This window comes from Toxorhynchites rutilus, chromosome 1, assembly GCF_029784135.1.
Source record: "Toxorhynchites rutilus septentrionalis strain SRP chromosome 1, ASM2978413v1, whole genome shotgun sequence".
Taxonomy (NCBI): Eukaryota; Metazoa; Arthropoda; class Insecta; order Diptera; family Culicidae; genus Toxorhynchites; species Toxorhynchites rutilus.
The window spans coordinates 173,294,879-173,315,983 of record NC_073744.1 but is presented as its reverse complement, the minus strand read 5'-3'; the positions used below and the strand labels follow the sequence as shown (position 1 = coordinate 173,315,983).

The 21,105-nt window shown below is 39.4% G+C and overlaps 1 protein-coding gene and 1 long non-coding RNA gene across 2 annotated transcripts in view; one reads left to right on the top strand and one right to left on the bottom strand.

Moving 5' to 3' along the window:
- Positions 1 to 21,105, bottom strand: part of LOC129777427 (runt-related transcription factor 2) — a 238,937-nt gene that overhangs the window by 207,419 nt on the left and 10,413 nt on the right. The gene's annotated exons all lie outside the window — the stretch shown is intronic.
- LOC129777466 (uncharacterized) lies at positions 19,533 to 20,574 on the top strand. Its single transcript, XR_008743244.1, has 3 exons — positions 19,533 to 19,647; positions 19,707 to 20,144; positions 20,201 to 20,574. It is a non-coding gene; the product is annotated as an uncharacterized LOC129777466 (long non-coding RNA).

Sequence of the window (21,105 nt, the reverse complement as noted above, 5' to 3'; positions counted from 1 at the left end):
AAAAATAATCTGCCAGTTCCCCTTGAAATTGGAGAATACATTCAAGCGAAAGAGTTCTTTTTAATGTTGTCTATCCATATAATACTGCGACTGCGACATTTGGTTTTGTGATTTGTGGTTTTGTGATTTTTTAATCAAGTGCAATTAGCGGGAAAGCTTCTGAAGATTATTCTTCCCCATCAGTAGAATATTTTCGTATCGTATCCAATACTGGATGCGCGCGCAACAGAAAATGTTTCGCATCGAGAAAATCATATAATTTTCAATCGATTATTGCTCAGTCGCCGAAAGTTTCAAACTCAGAGAGTTCATTCGTCTCTAGTTTGCCTTCAAAATTGCCATCGTAAACCACACCTTCTATCGATTCAATCACGGACAAAAAGCATACTTAAGCGATATTCTGGTGAAACGCATTCATTTTTCGTGAAGACACCGACTGGACAACATCGTTGCTGGACGAGCTGGACGGCGAGGGATCGAGTGATTCATTACCTAACCTGACCTGAAACACATTCAGTATGTTTCGAACTGTGAGGGAGCGCAGAAGAACCGATCCATCATGAAGAGAAGGGAAGGCAACCAAGAGAGTACCAATATCGAAAATTGGTTCCGTTTGATGCATTGAAGCAGCCGACACACACACATTTTACATAGATCTTGTTATGAGTTTATTTATACCAATTATTTATTTCCAGATCCGCACATGGGCTCACCTATCAAACCATCCGGCAATCACTCATTTTAGGTCCATATAACACCAAACCGGTTCTTTTCAGGACCCCTTCACAACTTTGAAAGAGTTCAATTGGTGTTTTCTAAATATATATGATAATTTCATACATATACTCATCCGCTCACAGATTTACAAGAAAAACTTACACCAATCTTGCAATTTATTCATTCATCCATTCATTGAGAATTGATTCAGATGCAACTTCAAACAAATGATCTCTAAATCAACGATAGTCCTACGTCACTCTTGCGGTTATACCACAGATATAACCCACTTCCTGTTTTTTTTTTTTTATTATTCGTTTATTTTTACAGGCTAAAATTATTTCAAGTTAATTTAAAATAACGAGTGAAAAAATATCTATTACAAGTTTACAAGCCCTCAATGGTTGTAGACAATTTTTAAGACATTTGTGTGGGCATGGACGGTTTCAGTACACTTTTAGAAAGGCCAAGTCGTTGGTTTTTTTGTATGTTTGATCATTTCTTTACATTAGTGATTGTATAGAAATATAAATTCAGCTTAAAACCACACGAAACCGTTATGCAACCAGAGTGTCCGAAATTAGACTTTTTTTCATAAATAGTGTCCGAAGTTTGATTCTTATTCGCTTCAATTGGAAAACGTTGTTATTCGATATTGATTGATAGCAGGAAACTTAAAAGTGTATTGAACTAATTTATTCAAAATATCAACCAAATAATACCTGTGTATTAAGTTTTGGTCTGTTTTCTGTATCAAATGCCTTAAGTGTCCGAAATATGATTCAGAACGGTATGTCAAATATGAATATGAATCGTGAAGCTAACTCAGTACATGTTTATCTCAGTTCTTCGGCAAGAGAGCTGTAGTTGCGACAAGAAAACCGAGGATTTATGTCGAATGACTATGAGTTCGGAATTATACAAAACTGAACAAATCGAACTTCTCCCAACATAAAGTCCTATTATGGTTAGTGACGTTTTGGCCAGATCTAACTAATTTTAGGCGATAGTAAAGCTAAATTTGAAGATAATAGGAAACGTCGATGAAAACAACGATCATATTTGGCATCCACTGATTATTTTTCATTGGTTCAATTTCACCTTAATCTGGCAACTTATGGATGTTTGCATAAATTTCAAATTCAACTAGATGTTGATGATGTTGATGAAAACCTAAGCTCTCCTCGAAATTAATTACAGGATTGCGTTCAAAATATTCGCAGGACTTCAGAACACATTCCATCAGCAGAAGGAACATTAATTCCAGGAAAATCCAACCCAAACAGACGCTGCTACGACTGAATTTAATTGCGAAAAATCAATAAGATGCAAGCTGAAACCGCTCGAGGAACCTCACACCTCCCGATCCCCCTAATGTCCTCACAAATGCCACCTCTGCGCACCTCTTGCTCCTTACCCCACGTCACCTTATATCTTTTTATTTACACCCCTTTTCGGGCGAAAAGCAGCGAGAAGGAAAAAAAAGTGAACAACAAAAAATGACACAAGAAAAACAAAACCCACTCTGCGTGGACTAAGAGGTTCCGCTGCTCTGCGGTTAAACTGGGTTGGGTTTACCTCGGGCAAGATGTTATTATTATGCACTTTCACTCTCTCGCTCTCTCTCACTCACTCATCCATTCGTTCGCTCTTTCTCCGCTTTTCACAGCATTCTCACGGAGAGAGAGAGCAGCGCACACACGTTTTCCATTGATAACAACCGGATCGCGAGGGGGAGGAGAGCTTCCCGTGGAAAACTGTTCGTTTTCTCTCTATCGCTCGAGCAAACCGAGAAGAAGGGTTAAGCGTGTGCCCGAGCAGGACAAAAAACACGTGTTCGAGGCGGAGTCCGGAGTGAAAAACATATGTACAAACTCACTCTCAGTATCGGATGAAAAACGGATTTCTCTTTCTCGCCTTCACGGCGGGATGCTGTAATCTTGGGATCTTATAAGATTTGAGGTCGGGGAACGTAGAGGACCATATGTAGGCGCCTGGTTTCCTCGACCCCCTTCCCGACTCCAAATCTGACGTTGATGCTGCCGCTACTGACGATGATGATGGGTGTGTATATAATTCAAAGTTCTCACATAATTATTTCAAAATTAAATTATTTCGAGTCTCTGTGGAGCAAAATCGGTACAGTTTTCTCTCGCTCACTCACTCTGTGGCGATCCCAGCGGTGCTTCACCAGGAGAGGGTAGCAGCAGCACCTTCCGGCCGACCCGGTGCTGTTGTTTTGAGCTATTTGGCTTTTACAAGACCGATGTGTGTGGTCGTACACAGACCCAAAATTAGAGCTGTTATATGTGCCAACGCTCGGTGCTCGGCGGTCGTCGTTTATGTTTATGTACTTTCTGGCTTTCCGGGTTTGCCGTTTTACTTGCCGATTCCGCCGAGCAGAGCATAAACATTCCAACAGAGGTAGCAGCATCAGCAGCAGCGGCAGCTTCCGTGTGAATGTTCCACCTCCACTTGGGGCAGAAGCAGCACTAGCCATCATCTGTTGACCGAATTCGTACGGTTGCGGAATTGGACACCCAAATCCGCACTGTGAACTGTTAAGTGTTCGCTGGTAGTAACGTGGGCAACCATTACTGGGAAAGGGTTGGAAGTTTTTCGGATTGGTGATAAGATTACCGTATACTTCCATAAGAACGATTGTACGAGGGCAGTCCGATAAGTACTTAGCCTACCAAAAAAAAAACAAAGATTATGGAAAAGTGGCGATTTATTTCACAACATAGTCTCCTTCTAGCTCGACACACTTGACCCAGCGATGCCCCAACTTCTTTGATCCATCTGAAAAATACATTTCCTCGAGGTCTGCAAAGTAGGCCTCCGTGGTGGCGATAACCTCCTCATTCGACTCAAATTTCTGCCCGGCGAGTGACTTTTTCAAGTTTGGATACAAAAAAAGTCGCACGGGGCTAAATCGGGAGAATACGGTGGATGCGGCAGCAGTTCGAAGTGCAATTCGATCAATTTGGCCGTGGCGACGACGGAATTTCCATTTTTTATCCATTCTTCTAAAATCCGCGGACACGCCCGCTTCCACACACTACGAGTCCGATTCAGCTGAAATTTTGACAGTAGCCATTTACGAGAATGTACTACACGAAAAGTAATCTCTCTTGCGATACTGACACCATCGGGCGATGAGGCTAAGCACTTATTTAGTGCTTCAAGTATAGAGACGAATGAACTGCAAAGTTTAAAGTCTCTCAAACACAAAGAATGGAATGTGCTTCAAGTAGCACTTAATCAACACCAATTTCGTACAATCGTACAATGTCTTTTGAGGCGTGAATATACTTATCTTGGCTTACAAGTTGCTCTAAGACCATTTTGAATGTTACTCCTTTTAATGAAGCAATAGCTTCAAAATCACCAATTTTCAGTTTTCAATAATCAGATACCTTACTCTTTCGGTTGATTACTTGAAAATTCGGATGGTCATGATTTTTACCAAGTTTTGTAGAGCTTACGTTAATAACGCAAGTATCCGTTGAATTGCTCTCCAACTTGACACGTAATCCGTCACAGTCACCATCGCAGGAATTCTCTTCTCAAAGAGGCGCCAATCAGACAATGCAAAATCACGTAATTTCAACAAAATCGCGTAAAAAAAGAATCCAATGTAATCTCATACAAAACTTGCAGACCCTGCAAACTTAAGGTGGAAACAGAATGCCGTGTTGTGCGTTGCTTCTCATCAGCTGTCATTGGTTGCGTTTTGTACTAAAACATTCGCCCGACGCAGTCTGTTGATTTGCAGTCACAATCTAGCATTCGCGTCACCACTTTTCATGTAAACAAAAACAAAACAAAAATCGCATGAAAATCTTGTTCTTGTTGTGTTTACGGATCAGTTGAATGTTTTTAAAAACAACACATTTTTGACACTAAACTGAATGTTTTAATCATTAAGACACTTACATGTTGTCAAATTATCTTGAACTTGTTCAAAAATTGATTTCTTAACATAATTCTTACAGGAAAACATTATTCAGTACTTTGACCGATTGTCACCCTTTCAAAGGGGGAGATTGGGTCAACCTTCATTTTATCTCAATTTAGTGAAAAATTTAAAAAAATTATAGTTGAATAGCTATTTCCTGAACACTGGTAAATTCATTATAAGAGAGGTATGTTCTACGTTCTGTACCTGTACATAACCAGAAATGTGTTCCACTTTAATTTACGATAGTTAATCAACAAAAAATCGAAAACTTCCTTTTTTGATCTATTCACGCCCCCAACGACGGTACCTAATATTTCAATTAAAACCTATCATTTTAAAACAATATCATTATCAAGCATTCGTTCAAGATTTTTCAACACTTGCAAAAACATATTTATGTATTGAATAGTAAATTAACTTTCTCGTATCAAATATGTATCCAATGTACTAGAATAACATTTTTTTTTTGCAGGTGACGAAAAATCAGAAGCGAAAATTATATTTTTGTGTGCTATTTTTACATATTCACTTTCACAGGAGCAAACAAATTCTCATTATCTCACCAATACCATGACGACATCTTCAAGACCCACATTGTCGGTGTGTGTGACATGAAAAAATAGTCCGCAATCGTGCAAAATTTCACTTATGAAGATACCGAACCAAGGACTAAAATTAAGACTGCTGTTTGGTCCACTTGACAGCTTCAACAATGGAAATAAGTGCAATTTTCATCCACTGAAAATAAAACGGTTTTAAGATTTCAAGAGAAATTATTTTTCTGTTTTTTCCTTACTTTCAATTTTAATTTTGTTGAAAATTCTAACTATAATATAAAATCACTATCTGAGACAAGTTTTTTCGAGATTTATCCCCGCTTACAAAAAATATGTAGAATACATTTTACAGACGCGATAAGCACAAGTTCGTTTTCATTCACTTTTTTTTTTATGAAAGACTGCTCATTTTACCTGAAAATGCTTTTCGTTTCTCAATAACGGAACACGATGCTCAATGCTGTCAACACGTCAATTTCAATTGAAGAATCGAATTCCGATTGGACGAACTTCTCACCGCAGAACATGTGGGTCAAAATGGGTTACCATTTACCAAAGGTGTGCTAGATTATTTGTATCATATATAAAATTACTCAAACAAGATAGCGTGTTGAACTCCGTAGTTTTGTTCACAATTTGTTACAATTTTGGGTTTTTTTTTATTCGAATGAAAGCTTGTATTCCGTTTGGGTTGGAGGAAATATGAGTTTTCCACAGCATTTGGAATTGTTAGACTCAAGGGTAACTTTTGAAAAGGGCGTATCGATTTTAGTAAGAGAAATCTTTGATAATTTATACTCCAAAAACTATGAGTCCTACTTAGAAAGAGTTATAGAGTATTGTTGTCCAAATGTGAAAAAAATATACACTGAGAAAAAAATAGTACCCTTTTTTATTTACAAAATAACTTTATTTAGCAATATCTGAAATACATTTTGGTTTCTTTCATTTTTTCATATAAAATAGAAGTCATGTGGAAAATTGAAAAAATGGGTTAAAATATATTTGACGAACTTTGTGGAACATTATATTTTTATGAATTTTCGAAACTTGAAAGTTTTGTATGTTAACAATCATTTTTAGGTACAAATTATGAATCCTGATGTGATTTAAAACAAAAAAGTTTTTTATCGATCGCCTTCCAAATGCAACCATTCTTAGAAATATTGTTTTAAATATTGTATAAAATATCAATATAAATATTGTTTTAAATATCAAACAATATTTCTAATTTATTCTCTTTTTTATAGTGAACTAGCTGTACCCTGCCACGCTTTGCTGTGGCTCATTGTGATTGCATGGTTGAGTTGAATTTTTAATTTTTTTACACAACAATCCTAGATGTGTTTGGTTGTTTTGTATATTGTATCATAGTTTGAGCTCAGTCGGTTCCGTAGTTTTCGAGTTTTTAACGAGCACACAAACGAACAGAAAACTTTTATATATATAGAGATAGAGATAGATGAGAGAAACCGATAAATTTTAAATCATTTCGAAACACAATTTCAGTTCAAGATTTTGACAAACACTTGGAAAAAAGATGTTTCCTTCACATAGAACACATATTTATTACTGAATAGTCGATTTTCATTAGAAGCTCAATTTCAGAAACGCACTCTGGTCATATATAAAATCATGTTTCTTCCAATTTTCCAATTTTTTATGCCGTAACAACACTCCTTGAAGTGGATTGTATATTGTGTACAACTTTGAGCTCATTCGGTTCCGTACTTTTCGAGTTTTTGACGCGTACACAAACGAACAGAACATTTATATATATATATAGAGATAGGCTCTTTCAATATGTTTGTCGTGTTTTTAAAATTTATATTTCCTCCAACCCAAACGGAATACAAACTTTTGTTGGAATCAAAAATACAAGCTTTTAAAATCTGCATTTTTAGTTCGAATTCATTTGAAATGGCACCCAAAATTATGTTTTAGCACATGTTCTGGCACCCCGAATTATTACATTAAATAATCCTAAAAATAACAGAAAATGTGTCACTCTCCAATACAAGATATAGATTCACGTTTATGCTCTCCTGTTTACTCTTAGAAAACACTTTCAAAATTTTTTTTATAATAAAGGTGGAAACAGAATGCCGCGTTGTGCGTTGCTTCTCATCAGCAGTCATTACTTGCGTTTTGTACTAAAACATTCGCCCGACGCAGTCTGTTGATTTGCAGTCACAATCTAGCATTCGCGTCACCACTTTTCATGTAAACAAAAACAAAATAAAGTTCGTATGAAAATCTTATTCTTGTTGTGTATACGGATCAGTTGAATGTTTTTAAAAACAACACATTGACGGCGGCGTTGAACATCGTTTACTAGTTTAGGGGAGAGTGAACGAATAGCTAATTTTCAGTCGGAATGAACACGATTTCAAAATTTAAATTATGAATGAAAATAGCTTTTATATCTCAAACTAGTATTCTATTTAAATGAAAAACATTTTTGTTTGCAGGTGGTGAAAAAGTCCCATACGAAAATTGTTCATGATGACAACTCTATAAAGGGTGTGTCACATAAAATTGCATCACGGAAAAAACGCTGTAGAAATTTAATTTTTAGGAATTATATCTTCAGCTTTCGCTTATAATCAGATAAGAGTGTATAGATCACGTTGGCCATGCTTCACTGTAAATTTTTCGTAAATTTGGAAAAATGTCGTCGAACGAAAAAGAGCGTCGTGAATTAATCCTGTGCACTCATTTCGAGAATCCGGAGTTGTCACATCGGGACATCGGTAAGATGCTGGGAATCGTCCAATCCACGGTCAGCAGAGTACTAAAACGATACTTCGAAGAATGGCAAAAATGGATGCTCCGTCAGTGAAAAAGATCACAAGCGCGTAGTTAAGCAGTTTAGACGTGATCCGAGAAGTTCGGTCCGGGATGTCGCCAATAAGCTGAATTTGTCAAGTTCATTCGTCCAGCGGACCAAGCAGCGAGAGGGCCTGCGTACATACAAGGTTCAGAAGGCTCCAAACCGCGAAGAAAGGCAAAACATGGTGGGAAAGACGCGAGCCCGGAAGCTGTACACCGAAATGCTGACGAAGCCGCATTGCCTGGTAATGGACGACGAAACCTACGTCAAAGCGGACTTTCGTCAGCTGCCGGGCCAGTTGTTCTTCTCCGCAGAGGACAAATTCAGCGTTCCGGAGGAGATTCGCAAGATAGTTTCTATCCAAGTTTGCCAAAAAGTACATGGTGTGGCAAGCGATCTGCTCTTGCGGAAAGCGGAGCGCCCCCTTCGTGATGACCGGCACGGTAAACGGGCAGGTTTACCTTAAGGAGTGCCCACAGAAGCGCTTACTACCACTATTGAAGCAGCACGAGGGCCCGACCATCTTCTGGCCGGTTCTCGCTTCGTGTCACTATTCAAAGGACGTGTTGGAGTGGTACGAAGCCAACGGGGTCACCTTCGTGTCAAAGGAAATGAACACGTCCAACGCGCCGGAGCTTCGCCCAATAGAGAAATATTGGGCGATTATGAAGCAGGCCCTCCGGAAGAACCCAAAAGTTGTCAAATCGGAGGCGGACTTCAACAGAAAATGTTTTTTTTTTAAAAACTACAACCTGACGTTGTACAGAACCTTATGGACGGGGTAAAGAGGAAGGTGCGAGCATACGGGCTTGGGCTCGAAGTATGAATAAAAAGAAAATGCCAAAAGTTGTTTAATAGTTTTTATTTTACTGTCTAAAATTTTCAAAAGGATCGGTCTACTGGGCGAATTTCTACAGCGTTTTTTCCGTGATGCAATTTGATGTGACACACCCTTTATTATGATGAAAAAATTCAGCAACAATGTTGGAATTGTTTAGTCATATGGTTCAATGAAAGTCAGAAACACGTGTTTCAAGTAATCAAATAACATGATGTGAAAATTTTCATTCAAATTTTAGAATTTAAAAACCGGCTTCGTGTCTACTAATCTGATAGAGATTACACTAATGAGTTTGGGACCCAAATTATGACCCTAATTTGAAGTTGTCACCAGACGTCGACACCATGCCACTGTCATCGCGAACTCGGCGCAAGCAGTTTAGAACTAATGTTAGCGTTTAGTACAACGATGCTAACGACGCAATGCATTATTGTGTTCGACTAAATGGAAACACACATATTTAAAATGGAGTGTCAAAGCACAATTTGCGCAACGCGACGCATAGCGCGGCATTCTGGTCCCACCTTAAGCATTATGCAACAGTCGTGAAAAACAGCGATGCATTCCAGCCGGCCTTGGTTCGATCCCCGTTGACACAGTTTGGACATTTTTTTCAGTACAATCCCAAAAGAGATGGAAAAAGAAGAAGAAAAAAAAGAGATGTCTGCTCCCATACATACCAACGTTTAAAAGCTTTTGAAACAGATGATTTTATTTGCTAATGTCACCCTTCAGGACACGAAATAGCATTTTTTCTGCCGAAGTAGAAATGTTTTCTGCCGACGCTAGTTTGGGTGCGGTTACAATTCGCAAAATACTAATGAAAATTAACTTTTCCGTATCGAATATGTATTGTATGTGATAGAGTGATACGATTTTTCGCAAATTGTCAAAAATATGTTAACGAAACTTGTGTCTGCTAATAATTCTATATTATAGAGATGAGTTCTAGTGTAGATATCGGAAAATCTATACACAAATGGTTAAGTAAGAGTCAAAATTATGTGTTTTGAGTTATTTGAAGGGAAAAATTTAATTCAAAGATTCAACATTTTGTAACAGCCTTCTGGCCTGCGTATCTAATAGAGATTAATTTTCCTCATCAATCGGATTCTGCCACCGAACGTCGATACTGTGACACTGTCATCACGGATTGACAACATTGCCTTATTTTGACATCTGATTTTACTCTGCGGCACTTGTGCCTAAAAAGTAATGGAGAGGGGGTACATTCGGACACTTTTTTTTCCTTGATTTTTAATATCTTTTGTAAACTTCACAAACAATTCTGAAAAGCATCCTGGTTGTTATTTGGGCATCAACGTATCATATGACGGTGTTAGAGGTATGCGTTGATGAGATTACGAATGGTTTATTAGAATTTATGAATATATTTTTTTAATTGCTTTTTTTGTCCTTATGTGCCCCATGTGTGGCGCAGTGAACGTGGCGTGGATGTTGTATGTGAATCGCACTTTAGTCGTTTTGGCGGAGAAACTGCGTGAAGAAGCCAAAAGTAATTCCCGACTGAATACGGATACAGTCAGTCAGATAGTCAGCTGACTATCCTCAGTTGACTATGACTATGCCGAGCCCTGGTTGTGTGTATGAAAAAATAATTTATTTATTTTTCACTACTTTTACAACTTTTTTCATTCTGATAAATGAAAGCATGCATTGCTCGCAACACTGACAATCGAACCGCACACAAACAACACTAAAATCACGAAATACTAGAGTGACGAGTTCTTTGGGCGAGTTTATTAATGCGTATGTATGTGCTTTCATTGTGTAGTGTATAACCATACTGAGGTCTTATCGGTGGTCCATTTAGTGGCTTCAATTCTACGTGGCTTACTCGGAAAGCCATCGTCATCGTCATCATTGGGTTGCCATAGGGTGCGCTACTGGGTGTTCTATGGTACTGCAATAGTACATGTGAGAGAGGCATGTGTATCTTTTTCGTTCTGCCAAGTTGTATATACTTTCACACCCTCTCCAAACACTTCGTTCGTTGGCTTTCGGTATTCCGCCTACTTGGAGCCGGCCACGGCAATGCGGCATAGCCGGAAGCAGGAAAGGAAGGCCGGAATTTTTACATGCGAACCAAACTACTGCCCACCGGGGGCTGATGGTCGAAGTTCTCCACAATGGCTCTGGTCTCATCGTTCGGTTGTGGTGCGTCCAAGCCAGCCCAAGTTTCGTCCCCCCCAAAAACTTCCGCCTTCCCACATCAGCGGCACCAGACCAGACAGACGGACACACGGGCACATGGGCTTGGCTAATACCGGTGGAAATAAACGACCAAGGAACGACCGAAACCTACGGACCAACTACGGAACATCCTAATATAGTTCTCGGGGCCCGGAGTTTGATTATGGCACCATAATGTTTCATACGTTTCGCATTAACCGGTGGGAACCGCACCATAACTAAATAAAGTTGAAGTGCACATACGGAATGTGGAAATGGACGATGTTTCCGGAGCGTAAATCCCCGGAATGGCCCGAGAGAGAGAGGTTAACAAGTCAGTTGTGGATTGAGCAAATCGTAAATTAAATCTAATTGATGCGAATGGAAAATTTCCTATCGTCAAAAGATCATTTATTTTCCGATGCAACAGATTGGACACACGATTTACTGGTCTGGCAAAAGATCAACTGAGCACATGTGTACTAATTGTAAAATTGTAAACAGAGGCTTGTCGAAAAGTGGTACAATATTACAGTCGCCGCTCTCTTCATATCCGTTCTCCGTGGCAAAGTGATTCAAATATAAATTCGACAAATATTTGCCTTCTCTCGAGCACCACACATCAGACACTCCGGACACCGAAAGCACTTGACGCAAAAGTAAGTTTTCCACAGAACTGACCATAAAAGCCAGAGGGAGCTGATGCTCGAGCACCGGAGCATGGAACGAAAGCTCTGTTCGCTAGGCCTATGGGGCCACCGGAAGTTCGTCCCAATCATGATAATGATGATGTGTGTTCTCGATGTTGTTACCACCGGGAGATGATAGTAGCTGGAGCAGACCCACAACCCACACACCTACCCTGGATGCTGTGATTTGGAGATGAAATTTACAGATTGCAGCAATTACTTTGGCCAAACGGTAAGCCTACGGTTGCCCCCCTTCCCCGTCCATCCGTTACATTCGGCCGATCTGGATTTTTATTGCTCCATTGTGTGTTGTGCGGAGGACTGTTGCGTGTGTACTCTGGGGATGCTCTCCTAAATTTGTACGATCCTTAAGCTCTTTTGGCCCTCCCCAACCCCTGTTTCGCCGACATATGGTAGAGCCGTCCGAGTATCGAATCAACTTTTATCAACCGCAGTCGGTCGGTTGAAGTGTGTAGGCTATTTGCGGGCTCTCTTTGCAGCAGCAGCAGCAGCACCAGCAGAGAGGTTTGGTTTCGGTTCGACCCCTAAGTTTCGGTTATGATGCTGGTCAGAGTGGTTTGGGATATCTTTCCTCACTTTCGGAGATGGAGAGCAGCGGTGGGAAATTGCTGTGGCACAAAGTTGTTTTTCTTTTCCGATGGCTAACTTTCCCGCTGTCGTTGGGTTTGATTTCATACCTCAAGCGGTGGTTTTTGGGGCTGGAGTGCTGTGCCGAATGTTGTGTCTACCTTTATTATGAAACATTGTTACAGTGTAGTCGAAGCTGGACTCCGTTCGTAACGCAGGTAACGCCTGATGTCAGTGACGTTTGACAAGAAAGTCAGTTGAAGATTCAACCCAAGGCGCCTAGAAGTATATCCTAAGGTGGGCCAACTTGCTAAAAGCACTCTTCAGCCATCTTGGAAGTCTACTGTGTTATGTTTGTAAACAAAATACAATACGCTAGTGCTGAAGCTCGCTCCTGATCAGTCTGTCTCTTACACGCTTCAAGCAAATAATGCCCCTTCTTCTTTCTTCCGTACTGTTTTCATATACCGCTCCCCTGACCAACTTAGTGACGAAACGGCCTCACCTTAGGATATACTTCTAGGCGCCTTGATTCAACCATCAACGAGAGCACCCACATTTCTTACTCAGCTCCCGAAAATAACAATAACCGTGGCGACGAGGAAAAAAGCAAAAAAGTTAGAAAGTGCCATCAGCCATCTTTCGAGGATTCTTTTGTTACCTATTCAGGATGATCAGAAATATCATCAGAATCGACGAATCGACTGAAGATTCGTACAAGTAGTAAAGCTCCAGGCGGAATTGTACAGTTTCGGTGAATTCAAAAATGTTCAAGACAGAGTGCTGGCCAGTATTTCCATAGTAAAATCTATGATTAGGGTCTCAGAAATGTGGAAAGTAGCTGTTTAGGACAATGCACAATGGTCCAGGAGATGCATGTAAGTGGAAATTAGCATTTAGAGCTCGACGGTTATTCTCTAGACAAAAACTAGAAGTGGGTTATATCTTTGATATAACCGGACGTAGGACTAACGTTAACTTAGCAATCAATAAGTAACAAGCATATAAATCTTAGACATTTCATTTTTCGAATGAAGATTTATCAAACCACTTCGTTTAGCCGGAATAGAATTATTAATTCCTACTTCCCAATAACGACGATCGATTGCACCATTCGTGAACAAATAATTTTATAACGCTGCTTTTATAAATCTGATTTCTTCAATATGTAATATAATATCCACTTCGATCATATCCGCTACATCATATCATATCGTATTCTTTACTATCAAATCTATAGTCTATCCGAGTACAAAAGTAGTTTCCTCAGGCTCCATGGTTTTAAAATCTGTGTTAGGGAAACATTCCGATCTGCAGAAACGCAAACGAGTACGAAAGTACCCACTGCTTGAATCTAATTTGCTGCGCCAATTTCCACAGGCTTCATGGTTTTGAAGTTTGTGTTAGGGCAACATTCCGATTTGCAGAGACGCAAACGAGTATAAAAGTTCCCGCTGCTTGCATCTATTTTGCAATGTCGATTTCCCCAGGCTTCATCATTTTGAAGTCTGTGTTAGAGAAACATTCCAATTTGCAGAAACGCAAACTAGTACAAAAGTACCCGCAGCTCACAACTATTTTGCAATGCCGATTTTCCCAGGCTTCATGATTTTGAAGTCTGTGTAAGGGAAATATTCCAATTTGCAGAAACACAAACGAGTACAAAAAAACCCGCTCTTTGCATCTATTTTGCAATGCCAATTTCCCCTGGCTCCATGGTTTTGAAGACTGTGTTAGGGAAATACCATCCAGTCCAGCAATCGTACCTCAATGGTCGCGCAATCATAACTGAGTGGATTTCCGAACGGCACTTGCTTATATACCGATTGGTGTGATTTCAATAGCCTGTTTTGAAAGCAATTTTAGGGCTATTGAAACAAGTTTTTGGATCAAAAAGTTATAAGCATATAACGCGTAGACATTTTATCTTTCGAATGAAGCGTATATGATACTATTCCGTTCAGTTGTTTAGGAGCCATTAACGCTCAAAATCTCGTTCTCCGGCGTAACGCTTTCGTTATCGAAAGTTTGAACTTACACCCCAGTATAGAAATGAAAGACGTAGTCCTACGTCAAAACTGTCTTAGACAAAGTTGTTGCATATGATAGAGCGCTCATTTTTATGTTATCGAAAATAGGGTGACCAAACTTATCGATGAAATACTAAATATAACTTTCTTATCTTCTTAGAAAATTGTATTGCAGAGCTCGCAACACTACCACGGCTGCCTATGCTTTCAAAAACAGTAAACGGAAAAGTATTAAATTAAATCTAAATGCCTCGGCCAACGAAGAGAAGGGTTAAGGCTTTCCAACGTGAATATGTGAAAACAATACGATCAACGAAGGAAAATATTGAGGAATTATCAACATCGAGTTACTATGCGGAAGAACTTGTTAATACCAAAAGAGCCCCAATTCGCATGTGTTATAAATTTGCTCATGTTACGCTCGCGTATAATCAGAATCATATGCAAATGCACCTCCTATATATATTTATATTTGCAATTGTTCATCGGAACATATCGTTCATACATTTTACTTTAGTATTGAATTGTTATTTGTTTTTTTTTTCAAATGTATTCAAAGACTCGTGTCAATGAAGCGCCACACAGTCTGATAAGTGAATTGATCTATTTACGTGTGCTTTGCTCTTCTCTCACAAACACTATTACCCCATTTTTACACGAGGGTTTACCTATACTACTACAATGGCTAGCTTCCACCTTCACCTTAAGCACATCTGACTTCTCTATCCTGTTTCTGAAGCGTAGTGACGTCTCTCCAAAATCGAAAAATTCCTCTACTAACGGAAATGTCCTTATCATTCCCGTAATCGGGTCATGATAACCAAACGATGTACGATGCGGGAGCGGTTGCAGCAAATACGAGGATCGTAGGATGCGACTGGGAGCGCAAAAGTTCACCATCTGGAGCACGTTAGGTGCATCAATTTCATCACATTTTTTTTTCTATCTCTTGAAATAATCGATATAGCGCCTTTTTTCTAAGTTACGTTAAGGTCACCATGAACAAAACTGTTTTCTTGCTCTAACTTTTATCATTCAAATTCTACATGCAAACTGTCTTCGAAAGACTTTTAGAGCTTACTAATACAAACATTTTGCGATGCAGAACTTGTCAATATCTCAACTTCACTCAATGTTATTGATCTTTCTTCTCAAAAAATACGCTCTCTTCAACTGTTTGTCATTCTTTCTGGGTCAAACACAAACAAATGCAATTGGCGGCATTTGAAAGAGCGTATTTCACTCTACATGATGTGTGATTTCCAAAACTATGTTATTTTTCGTATTTGAGTAAATTAAAATTGAAATCATGAATTTTTGGGTAAAAAACATCAATAACTTTGAGTAGGATTAAGATATTGACAAATTCTACATCGCAAAATGTTGGTATTGATAATCTCTGAAAGTCGTACGAAGACAGTTTTGATTTAGAATTTGAAATATAAAAGTTAAAACAAAAAATCTCGTTTTTTATGGTCACCCTAATGCAACTTAGGGTGACCATAAAAAAACATAGAAAAAAGTTTTGTCTAAAGAATAAATATCTCCCACAAAGCTGTTTTTAGCGCTTTCTATCTAAGTTACATTAGGGCATGCCAACTTCATAATACCCCTGTTAATGAAGCTCGCTTCCTTATTGGCAAAAAACTCGGATAGCCAATTTTCACAGGCCTCTTTTGTGGCTAACTTCTGACTACCTGGCTCGCTCGCCATGGACAAAAACAGGTGGTAGTCACTTGGTGCAAGGTCCGGACTATACGGCGGATGCAAAAGAACCTCCCATCCGAGCTCCCGGAGCTTCTGGCGCGTCACCAAAGAAGTGTGTGGCCTGGCGTTGTCCTGATGGAAGACAATGCGGCCTCTGTTTATCAAAGATGGCCTCTTCTTCATGAGTGCTACCTTCAAGCGGTCCAGTTGTTGGCAGTACAGGTCCGAATTGAGCGTTTGGCCATAGGGAAGCAGCTCATAATAGATTATTCCTTGACAATCCCACCAAACACACAGCAGAACCTTCCTGGTCGTTAATGAGGGCTTGGCCACCGTCTGAGCCGCTTCAGCGGGCTTCGACCACGACCGTTTGCGCTTCACGTTGTCGTAAGTGACCCACTTTTCATCGCCAGTCACCATCCGCTTCAGAAACGGGTCGATTTTGTTGCGATTCAGCAGCGATTCACATGCGTCGATACAGTCAAAGATGTTTTTTGCGTCAACGTGTGTGGCACCCATACATCGAGCTTCTTTGTAAATCCAAGCTTCTTCAAATGGTTAATAACGGTTTGATGACTTATCCCCAGCTCTTGGCCGATGCTACGGCTGCTACTATGCCGGTCTTTCTCGGCTAATTCAGCGATTTTGTCGCAATTTACGACGACAGGCCTTCCGGAGCATGGCGCATCTTCGACGACCTCTACACCAGAACGAAAACGTTGAAACCATCGTTGTGCGGTGGAAATGGAAACTGTATCGGGTCCATAAACTGCACAAATTTTATTGGCAGTTTGAGATGCATTTTTGCCTTTGTCATAGTAGTACTGTAAAATATGTCGGATTTTCTCTTTATTTTGCTCCATATTTGCGACACTATAACTCACGAACGACTTAAACAAACAAAACACTGTCAAGGACTATATTATAGCGCGCAAAAATACCTTTCCAACAAGCTATAGTATGACTCGATACAATGAATACAACTAGAACTACGCGCTTAAAACGACATCTCGCGGAAATACCGCAGGACTTTTTGGACAGCCTAATATCTCACACTTTAACTGTAACACGAACGAACCATACGTTATTATCTATTTGTTGAACCAAAACCGCGTGTCTTTTTCAGAATCAGTTGTTCCTTTTTCTCCATCTTTCTCGGCGCTTAATTTCACTGTCGGTACCAATCTGTATTAAATATATAAGCCCAATTATGAAGTATATTGTTGGCAAAGCTAAAATTTGTTTCTGTCACTGCTCATATTTTGGCTACTATGACGACCATTGCAACATTACCTTCGAATGGCGTGCAACAATACACAAACCCATAAAACAAGTTATTCACTGTTTGCTGATGAATGGTTTGTCAAAGTGCTCTGACGATCAAAGCATCCCACAATCCAATCGACGAAAAAAACATCGACCTAACAACGACCGTAACGCTGTTACCTATTCACGATGACGACGATAGGTATCGACATCTGGATACGGCATTAGTTTGTATGAGGCAAACTATTCTCTATCATATTAGTCGGCCCGAATCAGTTTATATTTGCTAAAATTTGTATGAAATTTTTTTCTTGGCATAATTTTTTCTACTTAAAGTACGTTGTCATGACCCTAATTTGAATTATTTTCTATAGACGTTCAGATATTCTCAAAAAAACTTGTCATTATAATATAAAATTATCTCAAAACATATTTTTTATGACGTTTTTGACGTAGGACTACGTCTTTCATTTCTATACCGAGGTGTAAAATCAAAGTTTCGAAAACGAAAGCGTTACGCCAGAGACCGAGATTTTGAGCGTTAATAGCTCCTAAACAACTTAACGAAATGGTATGATAAACACTTTATTCGAAAGATAAAATGTCTACGCGTTCTATACTTGTTACTTTTTGATCCAAAAACTTGTTTCAATAGTCTTAAAATTGCTTTCAAAACAGGCTATTGAAATCACCAATCGGTATATAAGCGAGCGCTGCTCGGGAATCCACTCAGTTCTAATTGAACAGCGATTGGAGCATGTTGTCGCTGTTGTGGTGAAGCTCTTCGTTTATCATGAAAGCGCGGATGAACGGTGTCACCAAGAACCTGTTTGTGCACCTTAGGCCAGAAGGGAATTCATCAGGAGGAGAGTGATGCCACAAACGATTCCCCGGGAAGACATCGCTACACACACATACATGCGCGGAATTGTTTCCGTTTGGATGCCATTCAGCATCGAGAAAGTTCCGGAAAGATCTAATCATTGCTGGAAAATAATCTGCCAGTTCCTCTGGGAATTTAAAAATACAATCATGTGAAAGAGTTTATTTTAATGTTTTCTAAACATATAACACAGCGATCAAATACATTTGATTTTGTAATTTTTCAACCACGTATAATTAGCAGGAAAGCTTCTGAAGATTATTCTTCCCCATCAGTAGGATATTTCCGTATCCAATATTGTATGCGTAAGCAATCAATTATTGCTCAGTCGCCGAAAGTTTCGAGTTCAGAGAGTTTATTCCCCTCTAGTATGCCTTCCAAATTGCCATCGTAAACCACACCTTCTCTCGATTCAATCACACACAAAAAGCATACTTAAGCGATATTCTGGTGGTGAGACACATTCATTTTTCGTGAGGACATCGACAAGACAACATCGTTGCCTAACGTGCTGGAGGAGGTGGACGGCGAAGGATCGACACATACACGCGCAGAATTCTTTCCGTTTGGATGCCATTCAGCATCGAGAAAGTTCCGGAAAGATTTAATCATTGCTGGAAAATAATCTGCCAGTTCCTCTGGGAATTTAAAAATACATTCATGTGAAAGAGTTTATTTGAATGTTTTCTATCCATGTAACACTGTGACCAAATATGTTTCAATCAAGTGCTATTAACAGATGGTTATCGAATTAGCATTAACCACTGGTGGGCTTCCAGTATCGAGGAAAATGTGGAAATATCTAATCGTTGTTGGAAAATAATCTGCCAGTTCCCCTTGGAATTAAAAATTACATTCAAGCGAAAGAGTTTATTTTAATGATTTCTATCCATAAAATATCCATATAATACATTTGGGTTTGTGATTTGTCAATCAAGTACAGTTAGCAGGAAAGCTTCTGAAGATTATTCGAAGTCCCCCAAATATTCATTTATCCATTCATTCAGAATGGATTTAGATTCAACTTCAAACAAATGATCTCTAAATCAACGATAGTCCTACGTCACCCTTGCGGTTATACCATAGATATAACCCACTTCCTGTTTTTCACCACTTGCAGGCAATGGTGATTTTCACTTACATAGAGTACTAATTTGATTAAGGAAAAATCATGTTCATTCATAATTTTCATTTTAAAAGTGTATTGATTCCTTCTGCAAATCCATACTGTCATGCCTATTTCCCAATATCGTCAACGCGGATAGTTCGTTAGTCGAAAATACTGAATAATTAAACAAACCAAATGGCATCACTGGTGGTTCTTTTTTCCACTCCGCTAAACTGTCATCTCAAACAAAAACAAATGGATCATACAACTGGTGAGTATGAAATATATTTCGGCTTTTTAATTATTAATTATTTTATCTTGTCTTATCAGCTATGAATACATTCGACTCGTTTGCTTCCATCAATCGGTAAGTGAGAAAGATGATTTCTCCCATCACCACAGTGCGGATTTCCACTTCTATCACAGCAGCCAACAACATCCGTTTTCCTGCATCAGTAACCTCCAACCCCTGTTGGCAATGCCGGGGGACAGCATCAACAGCAGCAGCAGCAGAATTTGACCATGGTATGGTATTGCGAAGAACTTTCCCCATTAGAGGTTCCGTGCTTCGCGCACATTCAAAAATCCTCTTCAGACACGAAAACTCAACGTCAAGGAGGTATTTATCAACTTGCTCAGCTGAATTACCACCCTGGAGGAACCCGAATGCACTGATTCCGTTGTATAGTAGAATGAAAATAGGCGAGGTTAGCGAACGTATTCGCATGATATTTTAATGTTCGCATTTTTATCCGGATCATACAACTGGTGAGTAGGGAATTCATTTCTGCTTTTCACTTACTAATCATTTTATTTTGTTTCAGCTATGAATACATCCGACTCAATCAATCGGCGAATTAGAAAGATGATTTCCCTCATCACCACATTGCTTATTTCCACTTCTGTCACACCAGCCAACAGCATCAGCTTTCCCGCAGCAGTATCCTTTAAGTCCAGGGTGCTATTCCGGGGAACAGCATCAACAGCAACCGCAGCAGGACCTGGCCATCGATAGTATTTCGAGCAATTTTCCCCATCGGAGATCCCGTGCTTCACGCACATTGAAGAATCCTCCTCAGCCACATATCTGTGTCATCAAGGGCAAGGAGGTATTCATCAATGTACTCAGTCGGATTTGAATCGTCAATCCAGACAACCCGGATGCACCGATTCCATTATATACCTTATTTTTATTATACATGGATTTTTTTTTCAATAAAATGTTTAAAATCGATTAATGTATTTCCTTTTCATTTTCAATAACAAACCAATACAAACAAGCAGCAAGCAGTGCTGAAAGCAGCGCTGCAAGCAGGTCGACGCCTTGCACATGTTGGCGAAAAAGTGGCGTCAAGTTGTTCGATGAATGCATATGAAAGGTCGATAACTCGATTGCAAGGTGGCAGCATTTGAGGTCGATTGTTGACATTTCATCGACCCGATCTTGGCAGGCAAAACGGAATGTGGGATGTTGCTAGTCATCGCATTATTATGGTCAAGACCAGGGTACGTTTATGAAAAGGTAGTCTGGACTGACTAGTGCATCAGTAACAGTGAGGCTGTGACGTGTTAGCTTTGCAAGTATCATGGAGCGGTACAATGAATTTGTCTAAATAAGTTTATTTCTTTTGTATTTTAGCTAAATGTATACCTTTATTCATTGCTGCGTAAAGATAATTTATTTAGTTCAAAACCTAGGGGAAATTGTGGTTCGGTAATTCGGAGTTAA